Here is a 24445-nt window from a genome sequence, read left to right as displayed (position 1 = left end):
ACTGCTTTCCATTTCGTCACAACTGTTTTGTTTGATGGAGGCGTGTGCTGTGGCGTCTTTAGAAGTGATTTATGAAATGTGTGGCGTGATGAAGTGGTGGGGGCGCCACACTGGACAACAACTGAAATTGGAGGCATCACCCGCAAAAGCAAATCTTAAAGACTGTGTGCACGTGTGTGTGTGTGAATTTATAGCCGATTGTCAAATCATCATTACACATAAAATATATATGTATAATATATACATATATATTTTATGTGTAATAATGAATATTTGACAGTCGGCTATTAGCAGAACAAAAATCGATCTTCCTATTGAAACTTTGACTCACGTATAACTACACAAAGGCTACTGACACTGTGTAACAAACGCACAAACACACATATTGCACAGTACCTGCCAGTCGCCACTATGCCCTTGTAGTTAACAGCTAGTTACATTAGGACATTGATTTTTTGTTTTGTTCATAACTTTTACGCCGTTTGACAAATCTTTACAAAGCTTTCCAGGAGAAAAAAGTTCATCCACCTGAGCGCATTCCTAAAAAAAATTGCGGTGATATGTCAGGGTGGTGAGGGGGGAAGTGGGAGGTATGCATGGTTGGGGGAGTGGGGGGGGGCAGTTTGGGGGGGGGGGTGTTTAAAAAGAGTGGGTCCCAAAATTCAATTTTGAAATTTTCATAAGGATGTTTGAACAGCGCAACAGTCCACAACTGCTGAACAGAATTACACCAAATTTGGCAGAAACCTAGAATTTTAACAAGAAAATGTGCCTTTTGTGTAAACCTATCCAGTAGTTTTAAAAAATCAGGGTTCAAAATTTATAAATACCTGGACACTTGGGTCCTTAGGACTCCAGCTGGAGTACGGCGGTAAATCAAATAAAAAAAAATAGTCATCCGACGGGTGATGGGGATTTTCCCCATCTTCTGCCTTGATCCAGCAAGAGGGTCCAGTGAGACCTGGGGAAGATTGTGTTCTGATTTGCTGGCCGCAACCTGAACAAAAAAGTTGCAGCCGCATTTCAGGACTTGGGGACTTGATCTTCGTGTCCTGGAAATAAAATAGTAGGGTATCAAAGGGCAGTTTAGAGGTGCAATGTCCACAGGACCTTGTTGAGAGGGGTTGCTGAGGGACCCCCGGGAGTCAAATGAAAATGAAAGGGTCTATTTTGGTTGCTGCAGGAGCCAGTGCTCTAGTGGGAGTTCAAAGGGAGCCAGTACAGGCCACCTGTACTCCCGCGGCAGTCTTGCATGTGAGGAAGTGGTTCATTATAGGGTGTGGTTGTGCGACCTCACTGTGTAATAAAGCCAGAATCCGTATCAGGTCCAGTCAAGTTTATCTGTAAAAGTTTAGCTCATTCCTGGGTTGTGAAAGGGTCAGAAGGGAATTGGCCCACATTGGACCTGAAGAATCTCCACCCGTTTTCCTGGTGGGTGTTTGTCACGTGTCCCCACGCAGTTCATTTCTACCCGGATTACCCAGACTTCCTCGTTGATCTTTGGGAGTCTGATTTCCCTACATTGTGAGGTGCTCCTCATTGTGTACTGGCCTGTCATCAAGACACATGCCATTGTTGAGGTACCCCAGGTGCCCCACTTCGCCTGTCCATCTCCTCTCCTGCGCCCTGAAGAAGGTGTGACCCACCCTAGGTCAGTCACCGAAATGCATGTCGGCGCAGCTGTCCACTGACACATTTGTCTCCATCTCTTACCACCTGATATATGTACATCCCAGCGGCTAATATGTAGCTTCCTGAGTATGACTTAACCATTGATCACTGACTATCCATGTCTATCAAGTGATTGCAGCACATTGAGCAACTACTATAGAGCACTGCATACTGAGATATACATTAAATTCCACCTATCACCCTCTTAGGAGATTTGCTATGGGGTCAGTGGAAGGCCATTGAACCACTTGTTGTGTGAATGAATTAGCATAAATATGTGGTATGTATGGTAGGATTCAGTGTGTGTCTGTTTGGCGCCTGGGTTCTATTTTCACTTATAGCATCTCTTGATGCATTGGATGTGTTTTTTTAATGCAATATTCATGTCATTTTGCTCTAATGAAACTTTTGAAATTTTTGATATATGGAAATGTTAAATAAGTTTAACACTATTGTTATATAATCCAGGTCTCATCTGTATTATGTGTATCAGATTGATTGCCTCCACGTAGCTACCCGGTCTCTTTGCTTCCAGGGGACTGGATTGACCATTTTCCTTGTGTTTTTCCATGTCTGACTTATTGCGGATTCATTAAATAATTCAGGCAGTGGGATTTTGTTTTTCTTTTGACTTATCGTCTTCCAATAGTCCGATGGTGGTCTTCCAGGCCTCCTGCAGAGCCCCCAGGGGGTCGGGTGAATTGTTGACGTTCTTACTGTAAGTGAGGGATAATGCTTTTTGCTGAAATTGGGTCTAATAAGAGTCGATCTTCTATGAGGCTATATTCTTGAATTCGTTCCCCCTCTCTAATATGCCTGTGGAGTGCATGCCCCAACTGCATATATCTATATCGTTCTGCTTCCGCTAGCTGATACTCCTTCTGTAAATCTTCCACCAAGATTATCGCCAGACCCCTACATATGTCTCCTAGATGGGCTATGTCCAGTAGTTTCAATTTATTGAAGCCCTGTTTTTGCCTACCTCCTCCAGCATATCACTATCCCATTGCGGGGTGCGTTCTGTCAGTTTATTATCCCACCGGAGGAACTTATTAGCCCCCTTCCACGTGTCCAGTACAGTCTTTGTATGTGGGGGCATATGCTTCCCTGCCATTTTCCAGTACAATGCACCTGGATATCCTCTGGGGCCCATCACAAAGTGATCTACTCAATATGCTGGGTCATTTCTATCCACAAAGATCTAGTCATTAATGGGTATCAGCTGTGATGCCCAATAATTTTTTCTAAGGTCCGGTACAGACAGGCCACCCTCATATACGCCTCTCTGGAGTTTGACCAGTGCTATTCTTGCACCTCCCCCATACCATTATAGTTGCCGCAATCCACTGTCTACTTCCCTGAAGAATCCTTCAGATACCTTATACGGGGTGTTCTACGCGGCAATGACATCATCTTGAACAAAACCGCTCTCCCCATCAGGGTGATCGGCAACGTCCTCCAATGCACAACATCTCTTCCCAGGCATTCTAGTTGGGGCAACAAATTCCCCTCAACAAATTCTGTTTCTGTTTTGCGGATGGCAATACCCAAATATTTAAAGCAGTCTTTAAGTTGAAGCTTTATCCCCATGGTGAAAACGGGTGCCGGGCCATCAGAGAGCACAAACATGAGGGACTTATCCCAATTAATTTGATATCCTATACCCCTGAATGAGTGAAAAATTAGTAGGAGTCTACTAATAGTAAAACAAAATCCTCTCTTCCCACTGTCCACTGCCTGCAATTCGGGAGACCACCGGGGCTCCTTACTGGCGTAACGAAAGTTGAGGGGGCCCTTGAGTGGGCCACCCTTTAAGGTACATGAAGGGTCCCCCACTCAGTATTTAAGATGGAACTCTCCCGTCTGAGTACGGTGCTGAGGGGGCACCCTGCAGCTTGGGCCCCCCGCGGAGGCTGCAGGGGCGTGTGTTACACACCTGGGTCTCCTCTCACCACTGCAACTAGCGGCTCCAACACCGGCGTGAATAATATGAGGGACAGTGGGCACCTTGTCTCGTCCCCCTGTGTAGGGCGAAGGAGCGGGAAACAGAGCCATTCACCTTTACCCTGGCCAGTGAGCTTTGTACTGTAGTCTAATCCAGGATTGAAACCAGGGGCCAAACCCGAATCTTTTCAAGACTGCAAATAAGTAGTGCCATTCAATACTGTCGAACGCCATTCACACGTCCAATGACAGCAACGCTGCTTCCACTCCCAGACGTGATTTGGTAAGGTGCATCACTCCAGACACGGAACGTAAGTTTAGCCTGGTACTCTGGCGTGGCATGAATCCGGACTGGTTTGGATCTATCAGTGTCGTTATCACTCCTGAGAGACAGTTCACCAGGACTTTAGCCAGGATTTCAACTTCCATGTTTAAAAGGGATATGGGCCTGTAGGAGCTACACTGGTAGAGTGGCTTACCTGCCTTGGGTATAAACACAATGGGGCTGTTCGCTGGTCCTTTGGCAGGCAGCCTCTTTCCCTAGTCTCATCAAACATTTTCAGGATATATGGTGCCAAAACGCTAGTCATGCTCTTGAAAAAACTCAGCTGGCAGGCCGTTCGGTCCTGGAGCCTTCCCTGCCTGTAGATCTTGCATAGCCCCCCTGTATCTCCTCGGCTATTATATTTTTCTCCATGGCCTCTCTATCCCTGTCAGACAGCAAGGGTAGCCGAATATCAACCAGCAGTACCCGACAGTCTGGTTCTGTCCTGATGGGGTTGGAGGCATAGACCCCCTCATAATAATCCACAAATGCCCTCACTATCCCCCCACCAGTTGCATGTATTGCCCCCTGAGAGTCGCATATCTCAGCCACCCAAATTCGTTCCCTTTCCCTCTTTTCCAGCCAGGCAATCATCTTGTTGGCCTTATCTCCTAGATCACATATCCTTCTTTGTGTTGCTAAAGCAGTGGACCTCGCGGAATTATCCTCAAGGCTCCTCATTTTCTGCTTTTTAAGTTCAAGTCGATACGTGAGCTGTGGGACTGCCTCCTCCCCGGCCAGAATCATGGCCTCCAACTGAGCTACTTCGTCTTTTAACGTGTCCCAGTGAATCCTCTTTTCTTTTTTACAGCCCCCAAGATGGGCCTGGATATGGCCCCTCATTACTGGCTTAAATGCTTCCCATAGCGTACATACCGAGTCTACCGATCCCTCATTTTCTTGAAAGTAGAGTTTTGCCCTCTCTCTAGTTTGGTCGGCCACGTCCCCATTCTTAAAAACCTGGGAGTTTATTCTGGGCAGTAGTACATTAGTTCTTGTCTGGCCCTGCAGGGCCACCTTTACTGACGACTGGTCCGAGATTCCCAGTGGCTTAATTTGGGCTTTACGGAACCACCCCATACTACCCCTAAGGACTAGCACATGATCCAAGCATGAGTAGCTGCCATGTACAGCAGAGTAAAAGATGTATTGTCACTCTCAGGATTATGCAGACGCTATGTAGTGCAAAGGCTCGAAGCGGCTCCACCCCCATTCCCTGTTGGCCTTAGTTTCCCTAGCTCTTTCTGGGGTCTGTGGTGTAGTTCATATCTCCCCCTAATATTAGAATCCCTGGTGGGAGGTCTACCAACACGGCCCCTAGTGCCGAAAATGCCTCTGCATGCAAAGTCGGTGGTATGGAGCCCGAGACTATGTTCAGTGTCTGTCCCGCCCATGTTCCTGTGAGCACCACATATCTTCCTAGGGGGTCATGCCACATTTTCCTCACTACCAGAGGGAGGCCAGTCCTGATCACTATCCCTACCCCCCTCAAACCTGTTGTGTAGCCTGAGTGAGCTTATAGCCGTATCTATCCAGTGCTTAATACCTTCTACCTTTAAGGTGCATTTCTTGGACAATGCCAGATCCTGGGCCTGCCTATGGAGATATTGCAAAACAATTGTGTGTTTAATTCGATTACCCAAGCCATTAACATTGCATGACAAGACTTTAATACTAGTGGCACGCCAATGTTCCCCTGGCTCTGCACATCCACACACTAGAGTCCTCCATTTGGAGTATAGTTGTACCTTCAATGAACATTTAGACATCAACCACATCATCTCAGCTGCTAAATACTGTATGGATCCTGCAATCCGAGATTTCCTTAACAAATAGTAAACATCTCTAAAACAACTGTAATAACCCTTCATACCCTAACCACAACTTCCCCCCTCACTGCTCCCTGCTGGTGGGTTTGACAACCATCCACCTCCCCACCCCTCACCCATAACATAATACCCAAGCAGGTGCCGAACAAACTGGAGCACCACCCTTGACCTCAAGTGCATCTCAAGGCTCCCCCAGTTCAGTTCCAGTCCTGCCGACCACATGTCGAGTCCATGGGCAGTTATTTGTCCCAATGGATGTGGTCCCATCCACACACAATCATATCACTCACCTTGTGCTGGATGTCCAACCTCATGTCTTTAGTTACCAGTTTAGCACAGTCGCATTGCCTCCTTAAGCCGGACCTCCCTTCCGGACATATCTTAGTCCGAAGTATGGGACCCTTCCGTCATCAGTCCCCCTTGCTTGTCCTCCAGTGGTCTCCGTCTTCTCCCGCATTGGGGGTTGTGGCCACCATGCGCCAACCTTCCAACCACTCCCAGGTTTCCTCCGCAGTGCCGAAGAACCACATTTTCCCCTCCGCTACCACGCTTAACTTCGCTGGAAATAGCATAGAGTACTTAATCTCTTTGCTGCGCAGTTCTCTTTTGATCCCCTCTAATGTTCTTATTTGCCATTGGACTTGAAGCATGAAGTCCGGAAAGAAGTGGATCACTGCATTTTCATGGTGTAGAACCCCGTGTGCACCCGGTGTCTGTCTGTCTCTGTCTCGGTAGTCTCTGTCTCTGTATTTAAGGATCCGTGCTATGATTGTTCTGGGTGGGGCACCAGGCTCCAGCTTGGGAATGGGTGCCCTATGTGCACGCTCTATAGTAAAGTAGTTGGAGAGTCATTTTTTGATTGAGGATTAAATCTTCCAGGAACATGTCAACACTCGGTCCCTTCATGTCCTTCGGAACCCCCACCACTCTGATACTGTGTCTACGTGCCCGTCCTTCTTGGTCTTCTAGCTTAGCAGCCATCGCCTCTTGTTGCTTTGTGAGGGACTGAACTTGCTCTTCGAGGCGGTTCGTGCTGGTCTGTAGGTGCGCCGCATTTGGCTCAGCGGCAGCGACTTTGTCGGCCATTTTGTGAAGATCGACCAACAGGAGATTCACCTCCACAGTTAATGCATCCAGTTTGGGTTCAACCGTACCTTTCAGATCTGCGATCGCTGCCATTATTGCACTCAGAGAGGGTTCTGTCATTTCCTCCGGCCATTGTTCCAGGGAAGCTACCATTTGCTTCGAGACTGCATACTTGTCCATTTTATTGGTCTGTGTCCCGGGTTGTCCCTTGGGCTTCATCCGAGGACCACGCGTAGCCGTCGATTCCTTTGCTGGTGTTTCCCTTAGGTTGGAGCTCTTAAGGCGCCTCCCACCTCAGTTCCAATCTGTCCTTTCCCAGTGAGGTCATGGGGGTCAGTGTTGCAGCCCAGGTTAGTTTATCCAAGTTAGTATAGCTCGCACCTGGCACCACAGTCTGGACTCATCAATCAAGGGGTCCTGGCTTTTTCACCACTCTGTTAGCGGCTCCTCACTGTGAATCTTCGACCACAATTGAATAATCTCTGCCATAGTCCCCGGATTCTGTGTGTTTCGATCGCCCACTCACTTGTTGATGGACACTATTTGTGCCGGCTCTTCTCCCTCTGCTACGACGCGGCGTGGCTCGGTATCACCCCCAGCCACGTCAGTTGTTTACAGTGGCTCAACTCATCCACGCCATCCTTTTTTTCCTTGGGCGTCGGCTCCGCAGCTATTTCTGTTCTTCGCTGGGTCTATGGCAGCCGTGCAAACAGGTGTCGGCCTACACTCCACGCGGCCCACTGTGGCTGCCACAGTCACCTCATGAAAATCAGGCTTAGAACGTTAGGGAGGGCCCCACTGCATCAATGGTACCACATGGCACGGCTGCCCCCCATCTTGTCTTCATAAGCGGTATATTTTAGGGCTCCGATACTATTGCTATTGCCTATTGGCTCACCTCAATCTCAGCCACACTGCTCTTTCACCGGGGCACCAGCCCCATTCGATGTTGCCGCACAGCTCTATGATCGGCACTGCCACAGTCAGGCACTGCGGCTGCCAGTCTCTGATCGAGTCCACCACGGCCAACCCGACCACTTGCTCTGCTGGTCTGCGTCTCGCTCTGCCACAAAGCACAACTTACAATAGACTTCTCTTCTATCCCCTTTTACCGTGGTATTTCATTTAATGTTACAAACAATGATCTATCTAAACACTTATTTAAAAAAAGAACGAACAAACTAATTGTATTGTTTAGAGGGTCAAAAAGTCATGTTTCAGTACGGAACAGGACATATACACATAAAAATCTGGTGTATTTGCAAAACTGACACACAGAAGGAAGTGAGGTGTTTTATACATGTATCACAACATACCACAATTAGTACATAAAACATGACTACGTACAAACAACTACATTTAAGCACAGAGTGAAAACATGGTGACGTTAATCTCAGCGTGACCTAGAATTTTAATCCTTCTATTTATGATGGTCAGGCTGGACTGTAAGGCTTCTAGTTATACGTCAACGTTTCAACCCTTTGATTATTTTAGAATTTAGGAACATCAAAACAGGGTCTTCCCTAGGCCTGATGCCATTACTTAACAAACACACACATCAGGTTGGGCATACCCTAGATGGCATCTTTTCAAATAATTCCCATGTTAGTGTAGAGGATGTGTTGCCGCTAGTGTGGTTGAACCATCACACAATCATGTTTGAAACTAATACTCCTCAGAATTCTTGCCTAAGTACTGTTCCAGACTGATCTTCCCACTGATCAACTTACCCGGCAGCTTGAACAGTCACAGCCAAATGTCTTACAAGATATTGAACAATCATCCTTAGACTATACTAACTGGTTAAATTCAGCGTTCCTTAGACTATACTAACTAGTTAAATTCAGCGTTCACCAGGCTGGTTTTGTATAAAACCTCCTCTGCCCACGGAAATAAAACCTCTGCACCCTGGTTTACCGAGGCACTTTGAATAGAAAAGCAAAACTGTTGGAGACAGGAAAGACTTTGGCACTCACACTATGACAATTTGGAGAAAGACATGTATAAACTTATCCTATCGAAGTATAAATGTTTACTGAAAAAAGAAAAGGGCAACTACACCCCCCTACATATAGAACTAGCTAAGAATTCTAAAATGGAACTTTTCCAGGTAGTTACTGAACTAACTTTACGCCCAGAGAGTAAAGTTAATAATTGTAGTCAATCTTTCTGCAACACACTGGCATATTGCTTCAGGGACAAAGTAGACCAAATCTACTCAAAGTCTGAGGCTTCTAAAAACTCAGACCCCATTGATAATGCCTCCATTCTTCCTCTAATAAACCCAACCTAAATGTGCCAGATCACATCACCTATCTCCTATTCTCCTGCTTCCCATTTCCTGCAAAAATTGTGGAGAAAGTGATGCATCTACAGCTCGCCAAATTTATTCAAGCTAATCATCTTCTAGACCAAACGCAATCTGGGTTCCCACCCGGACACAGTACAAAGACAGCTTTGATCAAAGCTATAGATGAGACGAGGACTGCGCTGGACAGTGGAGGAGCTGCAGGACTTATCCTCCTCGACTTGTCGGCGGCCTTTGATACGGTTGATCAACAGTTTGTGATCAACTAGCTAGGAATCAAAGAAAGGCCTTGGTCTTGCTGACATTGTTTCCTATTGGCAGAGTACAAACTGTTGCCCTTCCTCAATTTGAATCTTCCCCTTTCTCCCTTCCTGGCGGGGTCCCACAAGGATCCTCGTTCAGTCTGACATTATTCAATGTATATGTAATAAGACTTGCCTCACTGATTTAAACCTTTGTCTTCTCCCTTACCTCCTATGTTGACAACACTCAAATTGTGGCGTCAGCTGTTAACAATGATACTAACATCACCCAATTCCAAGAATGTATGCGTGCTATCAGTCTATGGATGAGCAAACACTGCCTAAAGCTTAACTCGGGTAAGACTGTGGTGGTGTTTAGAAACCTCTCTCCTGCTTTGGCCCCATCTTGGTGGCCAAAGAACCAGGTCCTCTTCCCATCCCTGTGACCAAGGCAAAGAGCCTAAGAGTTCTTTTTGATAATAAACGTAACTTTGGAAGCCAGGTCAATGCTATTGTCTCCTCTTCTTTCTTCACTCCTAGGAGAATTACAAACATTCTCCAATACATCCCAGTCACTACTAAACAAACTCATCACTGCCTTGGTTCTGTCAAACCTGGACTATTGTAACGGCCAAAATGTGAATATGCAGGAACAATATCTAAACAGATAGCAGACTCTGAAAAATGCGGCAGCTAGGCTTCTATTGGGTATTCCCATATTCCAATCTGTCTCTCAAGAACTCTACAAACTTCACTGGCTGCCAGTCAGAAGTTGTATCAAATTCAAAGCTCTCTGTATCGCCCACATGGCCCTGAATAACCCTGGCCCAGAGTTTCTGATGCATGTCTTTGATTGGTACGAACCATCAGACTCTTGCGCTCCACTGGAGCCAAGAAAATGGTGGTCCCCAGATTCCAAAGCACAAATTGGGGATGTAGAAGTGTCAATACAGGGACGGCCAATTTCTGGAATAACCTCCCCCTTCCATCAGAGCTCTGCCCTCTCTGACATAACATAACATCTAGCTAGCCCAAAATGCAGTATTCTGCCCAAACCCAACATGGGAGAACCCTTTTCTTTGTAAGTCCAAACCAGAGGTGTTGCGGCCTGTGAGCAACATGCTCACAGAAAGAATGTGGAGCAAGGCCCCGGAGGGAGGGAGGGGACGTGATATCGTGAGGATACAGTGATAAGGAAGGGTTGGTAAGTGACAGAATAATCAGTATTTCCAATCAAATACTTTTGATGGTTACAATATAAGTACAAAACAAAACCGAAAATAATCCACTTTAAAATCAAGCAAAATCGTACTCCAAACAGTACAATGTATGAACATTTGGGGCGTGGAGTCGATGATTAGAACGGGTAGCTGTCGACGTTTCGACCCTCTCTTAGGCAGGAAAATGTGTTATCCTTGCAATGGGGTCTTCTTCAGGACGAAAGAAGGGGCAGACCACCTAATTAATGTATACAAATACTGACATTATTCAAAATATCTAAAATGTGAATTCTAATCACCATTAATTAATGAGACAAGCACAGGGAAATATATCGCATATATGGACGGGAAAACATGCATGATCATTCGTTAATATAGATTGGCTACACCGTGGTTGGACTGGGATTAAAAATGAGAGAGTGCGCTAGGAAAGTCAGTTTTCCGATGCCAGGTGGTGTAAGATTGGCACGGTAGTATCTAACAGGGTATAAAGAGTCCAACATTATCGTGTGGGGAATTGATCCTAATGAGCTCCATCGTGATCAAGGGGACTTCATACATAGAGGGTGCGTCTGAGGCTGTTGACCCGTCACCCGAAGGGTGTGCGTTGTGCACAAACCGTTTACCAAGGACTGGGAAAGGGGTGCATGCCATTACCTTAGTCGAGTAATATTCGGGTTTGGTATCGATCTAGGACCACGAATCAATTAGTAGTGTACCGTCAAAAAAAGACATCGGACTGATGTTCCTAGGATGAGGCCGGAAAATTAGAGTTAAAATGTAAGGCAGACACACTTATTAACAGTAGTTATACACGATGTTTAGAAAAAACTCACCCCGTCTGACTAGTCTATGCACGTGGGAATTGGGATAGAGTGCCGGATGAATCGCCAGATGGATCTCGGCGGGAATCAATTAGACGCTCCTAAGGGGCCGGTATAATCGCATTAGCCTGCATGTCCTTTACACATTGTAAAAATATCAAAATGTGGAACAATGGGTCGAGACTTACCCCGTCGGAGTATCAAGTCACCGAGGGAGCAGGAGCCGGATTAATTGCCGGATAATTCTTGAAGGAATCTGGGCGGGAGTCAAGAGAAGGGGGTGTTAAGGGAAAAGCGCTACCACATTGATGAAAGTGAGTGCGCTGGGTATGCCCGTGAAGGACGCTTACCGGGGGCTGAATGAATCAAGCCAGCGACGGATCCAAGTCGAGTTCGCAATGGCGAAACTCAGTTCCTGCTTGGATAAGTTGCCAGGGTAACGCGATCACGTGGTCGTGTGCTCGTCAATGAAGCTGGAGAAAAGACTCCGCTCGTGACAGATAGTAGAATTGTAACCCACTGCAATTCCTAATATAAAATCGCCACCGTTGGCAAGGGAAATTTTACCAGGGATATGGAGATTGCAAAACCCGATAAGATGATTTGTCTGTTAATTCAGTGAATTACTACCGATTGACAGAAATTCAGTGAATTTTGCGAGTGCCAGTTTCTAGATACACTTAATATCGTGTGAGGTACAGTGACCAAGAGGAAAGCATTATAGGTATTTAGTGGGGTGATATTACCATCGTATGCCCAATTCATTCATGGAAAGTAATAACCAATAATTGTCACGTTACACACACGTAATGACCACAGGTTCAAGATAGAAGAATTGCATAGGTGCCCATTAATGTATAGAATGGCGTACCTCTCACAAGAGGGTAAAGGCCAATTCTTGTCGGCTGTAAAGCACATTAATCACATTCGGTGTACATCATTAATTATGCGCCGGTCGGCGTACCTCTTCCACGAGGGTAAAGGCCTTGGCGGTTGTAAAATACATAATTCCCTCGTGGAAGAGGTACGCCGACCGGCGCATAATTAATGATGTACACCGAATGTGATTAATGTGCTTTACAGCCGACAAGAATTGGCCTTTACCCTCTTGTGAGAGGTACGCCATTCTATACATTAATGGGCACCTATGCAATTCTTCTATCTTGAACCTGTGGTCATTACGTGTGTGTAACGTGACAATTATTGGTTATTACTTTCCATGAATGAATTGGGCATACGATGGTAATATCACCCCACTAAATACCTATAATGCTTTCCTCTTGGTCACTGTACCTCACACGATATTAAGTGTATCTAGAAACTGGCACTCGCAAAATTCACTGAATTTCTGTCAATCGGTATTAATTCACTGAATTAACAGACAAATCATCTTATCGGGTTTTGCAATCTCCATATCCCTGGTAAAATTTCCCTTGCCAACGGTGGCGATTTTATATTAGGAATTGCAGTGGGTTACAATTCTACTATCTGTCACGAGCGGAGTCTTTTCTCCAGCTTCATTGACGAGCACACGACCACGTGATCGCGTTACCCTGGCAACTTATCCAAGCAGGAACTGAGTTTCGCCATTGCGAACTCGACTTGGATCCGTCGCTGGCTTGATTCATTCAGCCCCCGGTAAGCGTCCTTCACGGGCATACCCAGCGCACTCACTTTCATCAATGTGGTAGCGCTTTTCCCTTAACACCCCCTTCTCTTGACTCCCGCCCAGATTCCTTCAAGAATTATCCGGCAATTACTCCGGCTCCTGCTCCCTCGGTGACTTGTTACTCCGACGGGGTAAGTCTCGACCCATTGTTCCACATTTTGATATTTTTACAATGTGTAAAGGACATGCAGGCTAATGCGATTATACCGGCCCCTTAGGAGCGTCTAATTGATTCCCGCCGAGATCCATCTGGCGATTCATCCGGCACTCTATCCCAATTCCCACGTGCATAGACTAGTCAGACGGGGTGAGTTTTTTTTAAACATCGTGTATAACTACTGTTAATAAGTGTGTCTGCCTTACATTTTAACTCTAATTTTCCGGCCTCATCCTAGGAACATCAGTCCGATGTCTTTTTTTGACGGTACACTACTAATTGATTCGTGGTCCTAGATCGATACCAAACCCGAATATTACTCGACTAAGGTAATGGCATGCACCCCTTTCCCAGTCCTTGGTAAACGGTTTGTGCACAACGCACACCCTTCGGGTGACGGGTCAACAGCCTCAGACGCACCCTCTATGTATGAAGTCCCCTTGATCACGATGGAGCTCATTAGGATCAATTCCCCACACGATAATGTTGGACTCTTTATACCCTGTTAGATACTACCGTGCCAATCTTACACCACCTGGCATCGGAAAACTGACTTTCCTAGCGCACTCTCTCTTTTTTAATCCCAGTCCAACCACGGTGGAGCCAATCTATATTAACGACATGATCATGCATGTTTTCCCGTCCATATATGCGATATATTTCCCTGTGCTTGTCTCATTAATTAATGGTGATTAGAATTCACATTTTAGATATTTTGAATAATGTCAGTATTTGTATACATTAATTAGGTGGTCTGCCCCTTCTTTCGTCCTGAAGAAGACCCCATTGCAAGGATAACAAATTTTCCTGCCTAAGAGAGGGTCGAAACGTCGACAGCTACCCGTTCTAATCATCGACTCCACGCCCCAAATGTTCATACATTGTACTGTTTGGAGTACGATTTTGCTTGATTTTAAAGTGGATTATTTTCGTTTTTGTTTTGTACTTATATTGTAACCATCAAAAGTATTTGATTGGAAATACTGATTATTCTGTCACTTACCAACCCTTCCTTATCACTGTATCCTCACGATATCACGTCCCCTCCCTGCCTCCGGGGCCTTGCTCCACCTTTCTCACAAATTAATGGACTAATGTTGTGATTAACCATGTTTTACCCATTGTGATTAAAACAATGCGGTTTAATTTCATGTTCAAGTGATTCTTTGTCTTTATTCAATTTTACTTTGTGTTGTCCATCTCATTGGGACCCCTTCCTCATATTACTATTCAACCCAGGTCCCTCTGACCTCTTCTGGGTATAACCCCCCCTATTGTACACCACAGAAAGAATGGCCTGTCTGCTAGAACAAAAAAAGCAGCTACTCTCTATGGATGTCATTTAAGGGTCACAAGGGGTTGCAGCTGTGACCCCAGGCTTGCTCCTTGCTACCCTCACACTTCCTTTGAGACCCCTGGCCTCAGAGATGACAAATTCAGTGCCAGGAACACAGTGGCTGCTTTGTGCTAATATTACATACACTCAGCTTGAGCAACAAGTCAGGTTTAATGCAACAATTCTTTTTATACCTTCAAATATCTTATGTAGTTGGCCCATTCAGAAGTTAGCACTACTGAGTTGTCAGAGTGTAACCCCACAAACACCAATTCGGCTACTAGCCTTTCTACAGTAAAAAATGACAATGTGGTTTGTTTACTGTCAGGACATGTAGAGTTAAGGGAACACATGTCCATCCTTTTAATATAATGACCTTGCCTGTAGGGCTCAGTAGGGTTCCTATGGGCAACTTCCAAATACTTAAAGCAAGGTTTGGGTGTTGCCATTGGTTTAAATGACAAAGTTGAGTTAGCAGTTCAAAACTGCTCTGCCAGCTGGCAATGGTGGGCTGGGAGTCATGGTTTGCTTGGTCACCTTTGTGGTGGCACAATCTGCGTGGCATTCCACAAGTGACACTTTAACTTAGAGGCCCTAGGTACCTCTGGTACCTTATACTAAGGACCTATAAGTATATTAATGTGGGGGCGTGGCCAAGATGGCGGTGAGGAAGGACGCTTGAATCGGGGCTCCTTCTCGCCGTCCACCCAAATAGCTGCTGCTAGCGTCCCCAGGAGCCCATCCGACGTCCCAGGGCGTTGAGGAGCTCCTAACCTTGCCCGAGTGTGCTCCGGTGGCGAAAGATCCAGGTTGGACCCGAGGTCAGCGGACTGCACGAGGTGAGGCCTGCCGGCCCGGTGCTGCACTGCGGCAGCGACCTCGCGTGAGGGGGCGACCCCGGCCTGGGGTCGTCGAGGCCGGACACAACTGCAGGGGCCTGCTGCGCGCGGCCCAAGTGCTGGGTGGGTCGCACGCTCACGCTGTGCGGGTGACCTCCCTCCTGCACGCCAAGGCAGGACATGCACCGGAGGTGCCCCCCCACTGCCACACTAGACGGCGAGAGGCCATGGGGGCCCCTGGGGGTCAGCGGAGGACTGCGGACCTGACTGGCTGGATCTCGCGCGGGAGGCCCGCACTTTCCCCCATGAGCCGCACACCCACCCTTCAGCGGCGGGAGACAACAGCGACTGCCTGAGTGGGGACACGGCCGGGCCCAGCAGCCTACTGGGCTTAAGGAGATGCCAGAGGACTACGAGAGCGGAAGCGGCGGAGCAGTCGCAGTGCGGCAGAGTTGTCCGACTCCCATAGTGTATGGACCCAGCCCGCCCGGTGGATCACGGTACCGGGACTGGTGAGGGGCGGCCATGGTGGTGGAGGTACGTGGGATGTGTGCCTAGCCCTTCCCTGCTGCTGCGACCCAGCCCCGACTCACTGCACCATCCGGACTGTCCCTCCTTCCTTGCCATGATGATGACGTCCACAGCACGGCGTCGGGCCCAGAGAGCTCACCCTCAGGGTGGCAACACACAAGACGACGTCGGCGACCTAGGAGGCCGGCGGTAGCAGACATTGCAAAGGGGCAGCAAGATGCCCTGACTCTGGCTTCGGAGGCCTTGGCTGGCTCTGGCTAAGTTGAATCCCTCAACATTGGCGCCTTCTTTGGGAACCGGATGTGGCTTTCGGAAATGGGTGGGCGGCGAGAGGAGGCATACTCTCCCTGGATTGAACACTCGTACACCCCAATATAACGACCTCCTGGCTCCTCCAGGATGGCGGACTTTACATTTGGACCTTGTTTCTGTTCCTGGTTATCCTATCCCCTGTTGCATTTACGAATTTGCTGAGGGCTCTGCCCTACACAGGTTGTTTGTTTTGTTTGTGGGTTCCCTTGTCCACCTTTTTTAGTAATGTGATAGACTTTTCATCCCTTGGGGAGCTCTCTGCTTATGTTGCCGACGTCCCTCTGCTTATGTTACAGCAGTATTATTCGCACTTAGACCCCACCCCTGCCCCTGATGTCTACAGGCATGCTTAGCATTCTTACGCTCAACGTGAAGGGCCTGAACAACCCTATTAAGCGCAGAGCGATCCTCAATTATCTGGAACAATCCAAGGCTGATATATGTCTCCTGCAAGAGATGCACCTTCTTTCCAAAGACCATTTCAGGTTGAGATCCCGAGCCTTTCCTATTCAATTATTTTCTTCTAAAGCGTCTAAATCGGCCGGAGTCGCCATATTGGTCTCCAGATCCTTTAAGGGTAGGGTACTCCAGAAGGAAGCTGAGATTAGGGGTCGCCTGCTTACCTATCAATTTTCCATGGGGGGGACCACCTTTGTAGTAGGTTCCATATATTCGCCCAACGATAGCCAGGTCAAATTCCTCCTTCAAGCCCCCTGAGACGCTGCTGCAACGGCGGACCGCCACTTGCTGCTGGGAGGGGACCTTAATATAGTTTTCGACAATGACATGGACAGGTCTTGCCAGAGGACCCATCAGTCCGGGGCGCTCACTTCCGCAGGGCGGGCCTGTCTACACGACCTGGGACTACATGACCTCTGGCGCTTCTTCCACCCTCGCACTCGCAGCTACACCTTCTATTCTGGGGCCCATAAAACATACGCGCGGTTAGACTACTTCCTTTGCTTCTCCTCTCTTCAGGCTCTTGTGCGTAGTGCTGAAATTTTAACTGCTTCCCTCTCCGACCATTCCCCAGTCCTAGCTACCTTCCTCCTGCCGGCCTCGGAGAGACCTCTTAAACACTGGCGTCTACGAGACACACTACTCCACCGCACCTCAGTGTTGGATCAGATCCGGAAAGCTATTGAAGGCTATCTTGCTCTCAACGCTAACTCCGACACCTCACTAGCTACACAATGGGGAGCATTAAAAGCAGTGCTTAGAGGGGAACTCATTGCTATTTCCGCTGCGGATAACAAAGAAAGGGCGCGTAAAAGAGCAGAGCTTATGCAGAGAGTAGCGGAGCTGGAACAAATGCACCAACGTACTGGGGAATCCCGTGCATGACGGCAACTTTGTACTGAACGGAAACACCTTGCAGCATTAGATCAGGACAAGGCTGAAAACGCAGCGCTTAGGCTTTGCCATTCTTACAAATACAAAACAGTGGTTAGGACCTAAAGGGAGATTTAAAGACCCAGCTCCAGTATGTTCCCTAACTACTTGTAACAACAAATGGTACTGGAGGGTCTTTGCCATTCTTACTACACGGGCGGGGATCGCTGTGGCCGCCTTTTGGCTAACAAATTACGTGAGGCTGGGCAACAGCAGGGGGTCCCCACAATCCTCACACCACAGGGAGTGCCCGTCTCGGACGATGCAACCATTGCAGAAACATTTTGAGACTTCTACGCTGCCCTCTACACAGGCGATTCCCTCAATGCTCAAGCCAGTGCTGACTACATAGCTAGGGCCCACCTACCCGCACTCACGCAAGCACAAGCTGACTTTCTAGACAGGCCGATACAGACTGAAGAGGTTATCTCTGCCATCTCGCGCCTTAAACTAGGCAAATCACCTGGCCCAGATGGCTACACGCCAGCCTTTTATAAGACATTCTGTAGCCAACTAGCCCCCATCCTGACAGCGTTGTTTAATACTTTTGAACGCACTGGAGCCATTCCTAGGGAAATGCTGGAGGCGGCGATAATGGTCATCCCCAAACCAGGGAAAGATAGGACGAGTTGCGGTGCATATAGGCCTATTTCACTGCTGAACATTGACATCACACTGTACACCAGCATCATTGCGACCCGATTAGCCCCATATATGGCTCAACTAGTTGGACCAGACCAATCGGGATTCATTCCGCAACGACAAACCAGTGATAACACGAAGCGCATCCTACATCTGCTGGAGCGGGCCTCCCGCACACCGGGAGAGTATATGTTTTTAGCTATAGATGCGGAGAAGGCCTTTGATAGGCTACACTGGCCTTACCTAGAACTGGTCCTGATCGCCGCAGGCTTCGGTGAGAAGTTACGGTCCCGCATCTTAAACTGCTATCGCTCTCCCTGGGTGACTGTCCGGGTTAATGGACACACTTCCACTAGGCTCCCCATCGAGAGAGGCACTAGGCAGGGATGCCCACCTGTCTCCCCTGCTATTCGCTCTATACATGGAACCACTGGCCCTTAGACTCCCGCAGCATCCCCTCATATCGGGGATCAAATTCGGGGGAGACACTCATACCGTCAGCTTATATGCCGACGATATCCTTCTCTCTCTATCGGACCCGATCACATCTATGCGCGCCCTCTTTGTTGAATTAGATTGCTTTGCTTTGGGGACTGGATTTCGGATCAATATGGATAAATCTGTGGCCCTGAACATTTCTTTGTCACCACCTACCCTTGCTTATCTGAAAGAGGAACACCCGGTGGTTTGGGCCTCTACAACAGTCCCTTACCTGGGAATTAAATTAGCTCCCACACTCCCTGCTACTGCAGAGATTAATTACTCTAGCCTTCGCACACGCTTCCGGGCGACACTCCATAGATGGAACAATTGCACAATGTCCTGGTTAGGTCGAATTGCGGCTGTTAAAATGACAATCCTCCCTCAACTCCTATATCTCTTCCAGACCCTTCTCCTTCGGCCGCCCCGCGGGTGGATACACCAAATACAGACAGACCTCTCACGCTTCATATGGCACGGGCGCAAGCCGCGGTTCCGACATCAAATAGCAACATTACCACCTGAACAGGGAGGTGTGGGAGTCCCCGATATTCAGCTTTATTTCCATGCCACACAACTCCGGTATCTGGTAGAGTGGAGTCGCCTGGAGTCCGAAAAGCACTGGCTGTTCCAGGATCAGGCAGTGGCAGGTAGACCACTACAGGGGGTTCCCTTTCTTCATAAAACTCACAGGCCCCCAAACTTGTATGCCTCATTCATTACCAGCACGATGCTGGATTCCTGGGACCATACCAACGTCTCCCATCAACTGACTACCTTCCCGTCCAACTTACTCCTATTTTCGACGATCCGGAATTTTACCCTGGCACGATTGCTTCTGCCTTCCGGTTGTGGCGCTCCTCCCCTAGTAGATCATTGGGCCATTTCTTTGATTTGAATGGCATCATACCCTTCTCACAGCTCAGGAAGGACTACAATCTTCCAGAACACGAGCGCTTACCTTATTTGCAGATCCGGCACTGGGCACTACATCCGAAGATTAAACCGCAAGCGCAGCGTCTACTGACAACATACGAAAAATGGCTAGTGACCCAGACCACTGATAAAAAACTGATGTCAGATATCTATCCCATGCTGTTAGCTAACATCAGACACGTGTACAATGCAGGCCGCTCATGGTGGGAGGGGGATCTTGGAAGGACGTTAAGCCATAAGGAGTGGGAGGGTATTCATTTTAGGGCGGGGCACTCGGCTTACCATATGGGCCTTAACGAGACCCTAACCAAAGTGGCCACATACTGGTACTACACGCCTGAACGCATTCATCGCTTCGATCAGCGTCGGAGCGATCGGTGCTGGAGGGGGTGCGGGGGGATGGGCACCTTAGAGCATATTCTTTGGAGATGTCCAGCTCTATAACCATACTGGTCCCAAGTCCTCAATGAGGTAGACTTACACATGGAAACGCAGCTCCCGCGCTTCCCCTCATACATTCTTCTGGGCCTCCCTAATCCACTAACATACCCTCTGAAGTCACGGAAGGGCCGGCTGATAGCTATTGCTCTAGGGGCTGAGATACAGAACATCCTAATACACTGGCGCTCCACTCAACTCCCTACGCATACCGGTTGGCTCCAGCGCCTGTGGTCCATGCTAGGTATGGAAAAATTGACCCTGACACTGGCTGGCAGAGGCTCCGAATTTCCTGAATTATGGCGACCCTTCCTCACACTGCTGGTTTCGGAGTTCCGAGAATTAACATGCCCTCGATATTTGCGGCTCCTCCGTTTTGGGGTATGTTTTGGTTTTCTTCTTTGTTTGAGGGCCCGCCTCATGCCTTTACCTTAGGTAATATTGATCCTTATGACCTTGTGGTTACATATGCACAGTTTTACGGAGGTGTGAGCCTTGTTTTTTTGTGCACTGTCTGTCTACAAATTTATCAATAAAAAGATTTAAACCATAAGTATGTTAACGTATGCCAATTTTGGTTGAGCCAAAAGGCCACATACTTATTTAAGGCTCAGAGCACTGCAACTGAAGCCTGCTTGGTAGGAACAGTGCTCTTCCAGAGTTGAAAAACCAGCAGCATCAGCCCAAACTCTTGATGATCATGCAAAAAGAGGTATTTCCTTGTATGGCCTCCTTCCACAAAAAGAGGTGATAAGCAACCTGGAAAGGACATTTGCATTGACACGTTGGCTCCCAGACCTGTCTTCCACTGTAGAGTGTATACCTTGTAGGAAATGGACAACCACAATAATTTGGGGTTCTCCACATCTTTTAAAGGCCATTTTACACTTCTCAGTCCAATAACTTTGCTAGGCTGTTTTTTTAAGTGAGCTCTGTCACCACACCCCTTCATAAATCTTCTGTACTATCTAGTCACACCAAGAAAAGTTCTGACCTGGGTCTGAGTCTTTGGAGCCTCCCAAGTCAGAATGGTGTGGATCTTGAGTTCAAAAGGTTGTACAAAGCCCCCACCCAGATGGTGGCCCAAGTACACCAGTTTTGCCCTATTTGGAACTTACTTAATACTCAGTCGTGCCTTCTGTAGGGGTCGAAGAACTTCCTCAAGGGGAACCGGGTGCTCGTTCCAGGTGGAACTATATACACACATATGATCCAGGTATACTGCACTGAAAGCTTCTAGACCTGACCGGACTCTATTTGCCAACCTTTGGCATGTGGGAGGGGCATTCTTTAAGCCAAAGGGCTACACTTTTAACTGAAAGTGGCCTTCTGGGTTTGAAAATGCAGACCTATCCTTGGGTGTGGGCAGTCTGCCAGTATCAAATGTACGTAGGTACATGGGGTACATGGCATCCCCCAAGTTGTCTATGAGATCATCAGCATTTGATATGTGGTGAGCATCAGTCTTAGTGTCTACATTTAGGCCTCTATAGTGCACACAGAAACCTTTTGGATTGGACTTAGGTAGCAGCAAGACTGGCCTAGCACAGGGAATGTTATAGAGCTCAATAACTTCAAGGTCTAGCATTTTGACCATCTCAGCTTTAATGCTGGGTTTGACCTGGTGTGACAGTCTGAAAATTTTACTTTGGACAGGCAAGCTGTCATTTGTGTCCGCATTAGGGACAAACCAAGTTGTCAGACTCAGGGTCAAAAAGAACAGACCAGCAAACTGCCTCAACAAATTATAACAGCACTTTTTCTGTCGGTCTGGTTACATAGCACTATTCAATCCTCTGAGCCACCCTTGGCATTACTTGACATACTTGACAGTAGGTCAGTCAGACGTTCACTTTCATCTTTCCCTCCCCATCTGCCACCACGAACATAGTCATGTCATCCTGTTCATGATGTTGTTTCAGTCTGTTAATAGGTATATGGTGTCTTGGAGAACTAAAGTCCATCAGATAAGTGACTTCCCCTTTCTTCTTCAAGATTGTAAAGGGCACAATCCACTTGTCTTGGAGGGTACTGGTTACCACCCGATCCAACTAAGAGACCAACTGGCCGGGCTAGTACTCCACCAAGGAGGACTTCTGGTCATACCAGTGTTCGACAAGCTACTGGCGGGCCTCAGATTCTTATTTGCCTTTCTCAAGTACTCAGCTATGCAAGAATGCAGGCCAAGCACATAATCACCTATCTCCTGCTTTGGTTCCTTGCTGGGCCTCTCTCAAACTTCTCTCACTAAACTCAGTAGACGCCTCACAAGGGGGCCAAACAAAAGTTCAAATTGACTGAGCCCATTCTTTTTTGTTGCACCTCCCTTTAGGCACACAGAAAGAATTGTAGGACAAGAATATCACACCTTCTTCTGAGTTTCTCTGATAAATACATAATCATGGCTTTAAAGGTCTTTTTGAACCTTTCAACTACACCATTACCCTGTGGATAATACAGGGTGGTGAATTTGTAGGAAACACCACACTCATCCCACATTGCCTTCAGATAGGCAGACAGTAATGTAGTGCCCCTATAGGAAATCCCACTTAGAAAAACCTACTCTGGTGGAGATACTAAGTAAGGCTCTTGCCACTGTGGGGGCAGTGACTGTCCTAAAGAGAATTGCCTCTAGATACCTGGTGGCATGGTCAACAACCACCAGGTTGCAAATGCAGTCTGAGGATCGAGGGGTCCCACATCTCTCAAACAGGATCCCCAACCGCAGGTAATTATATCAAGGGGGCCTTATGCCTGCCTCCACTCTTGCCACTGGCTAGACAGGTGACACAGGAATGACATAACTCTTTCACCTTTTCTGACACCTAGGGCCAATAAAAGTATTTGAGTAATCTTTCCCAAGTTTTAGTCTGCCCCAGATGACCATCCAGGGCGATGACATGAGCTAGATTGAAGAGAAATGCTCTGTACTGTTGGGGAACCACAACTCTCCTTGTTGCCCCTAGTTTGGTGTCCCTTGCCTTACTGTACAGGAGTCTCTTATTTCAGTATAATCTGATGGTAAAACTGTCACCCCTTCTCTTGCCTTTCAGCCAACTGGCCAGGGCCCTCAAGGTTGGGGCAAGTCCTCTGCCCTTGCGCACAAGTCCTCCTTAGAGAGACCGCCGGCCCTTGAATTTCTACCAACTCTGGCATGTCTCTCAAGGGGACATCCTCCTCTGTAGACACCAAGTCCTTCTCCTCTGGGTTAGACTGCTTCTGAGACTAAGGACGCTTGAAGCTGGCTGACTTTCCTGCCCTTTCGTTTGTTCTTAGGGACCTGTACCATCCTCTCAGGATCCAGGTTCCCTTGATTACCCTTTGTGTCTTTTTTTGCTCTTGGTGCTGCACACACCCACTCAGGGAGGACCAACATCACTGTAAAAGCCCTGCATTCCACACCTGCCCAAGCAGAACTCTCCAGGACATTATCCAGCAGACACGCTACTGGAATGGCAGGTGACACAGGTATGTCATTCCGTCCAGTAACCCCTCCCCACTCAAAGTTCACCATTGCCATGGGATGGAACTTTGTGTCATTGTCAGAGTTGACTATATGGGTCACCTCATCAGTGATGATTTGACCTGGGGAAACTATATTGGCCATGACCATGGTTATGCTGGCACCTGTATCTCTCAGAGCCTTGACCTCAGTCCCACTGATCCTTGACCACTGCCTGTATTTTTCAATGCTTGGAGGCCAGGTGGCCAGTGTGTCAATTTCCACACCACCCACTGATACTAGGGTGACTTCAGTATACCCATTGGAAACACCAGAGACAGAGTATATCCCGTCCCTACACACGGCTATGCTCTTTGGCTTCCCACCAATGGGAGACTCCTTGATGCATACATAATCTCTTGTGTGTTCTGGCTGCTGGCAGTCAAAGCACACCCCAGCCTTTGAAAGGTCATAATTGTTTCCCTGGTACCACTTTCCTATGGATAGAGTTGGGTATTCTTTTAGGGCCCCCTGGAAAACTCCTTCCTTTTATCTTTGTTGCGCACATATTTCCCGTTAGGAGGGGCCAGTCTACTTTCCTTACGATCACCTCCATGGCACTTCTTGGGTACCCTACGTGGGCACACTCACATATGCTGTCCTATCCAGCTCCCAAGGGTTAGATACCTGTGGATGTAACCAGATGCTGGTATAACCTCATGGTAGGACAATTAGTAAGAATTTGCTATTTCATACCAAATTGTAGAGCCTTTCATAAGTGTCTATGTTGTTACTCTTTATCTAGCCATCCAGTGCCTCTTC

The sequence above is a fragment of the Lissotriton helveticus genome, chromosome 6 (genome assembly GCF_964261635.1).
Source record: "Lissotriton helveticus chromosome 6, aLisHel1.1, whole genome shotgun sequence".
Classification (NCBI taxonomy): Eukaryota; Metazoa; Chordata; class Amphibia; order Caudata; family Salamandridae; genus Lissotriton; species Lissotriton helveticus.
The sequence above is the reverse complement of the archived record's forward strand: the minus strand, read 5'-3'. Positions refer to the sequence as shown.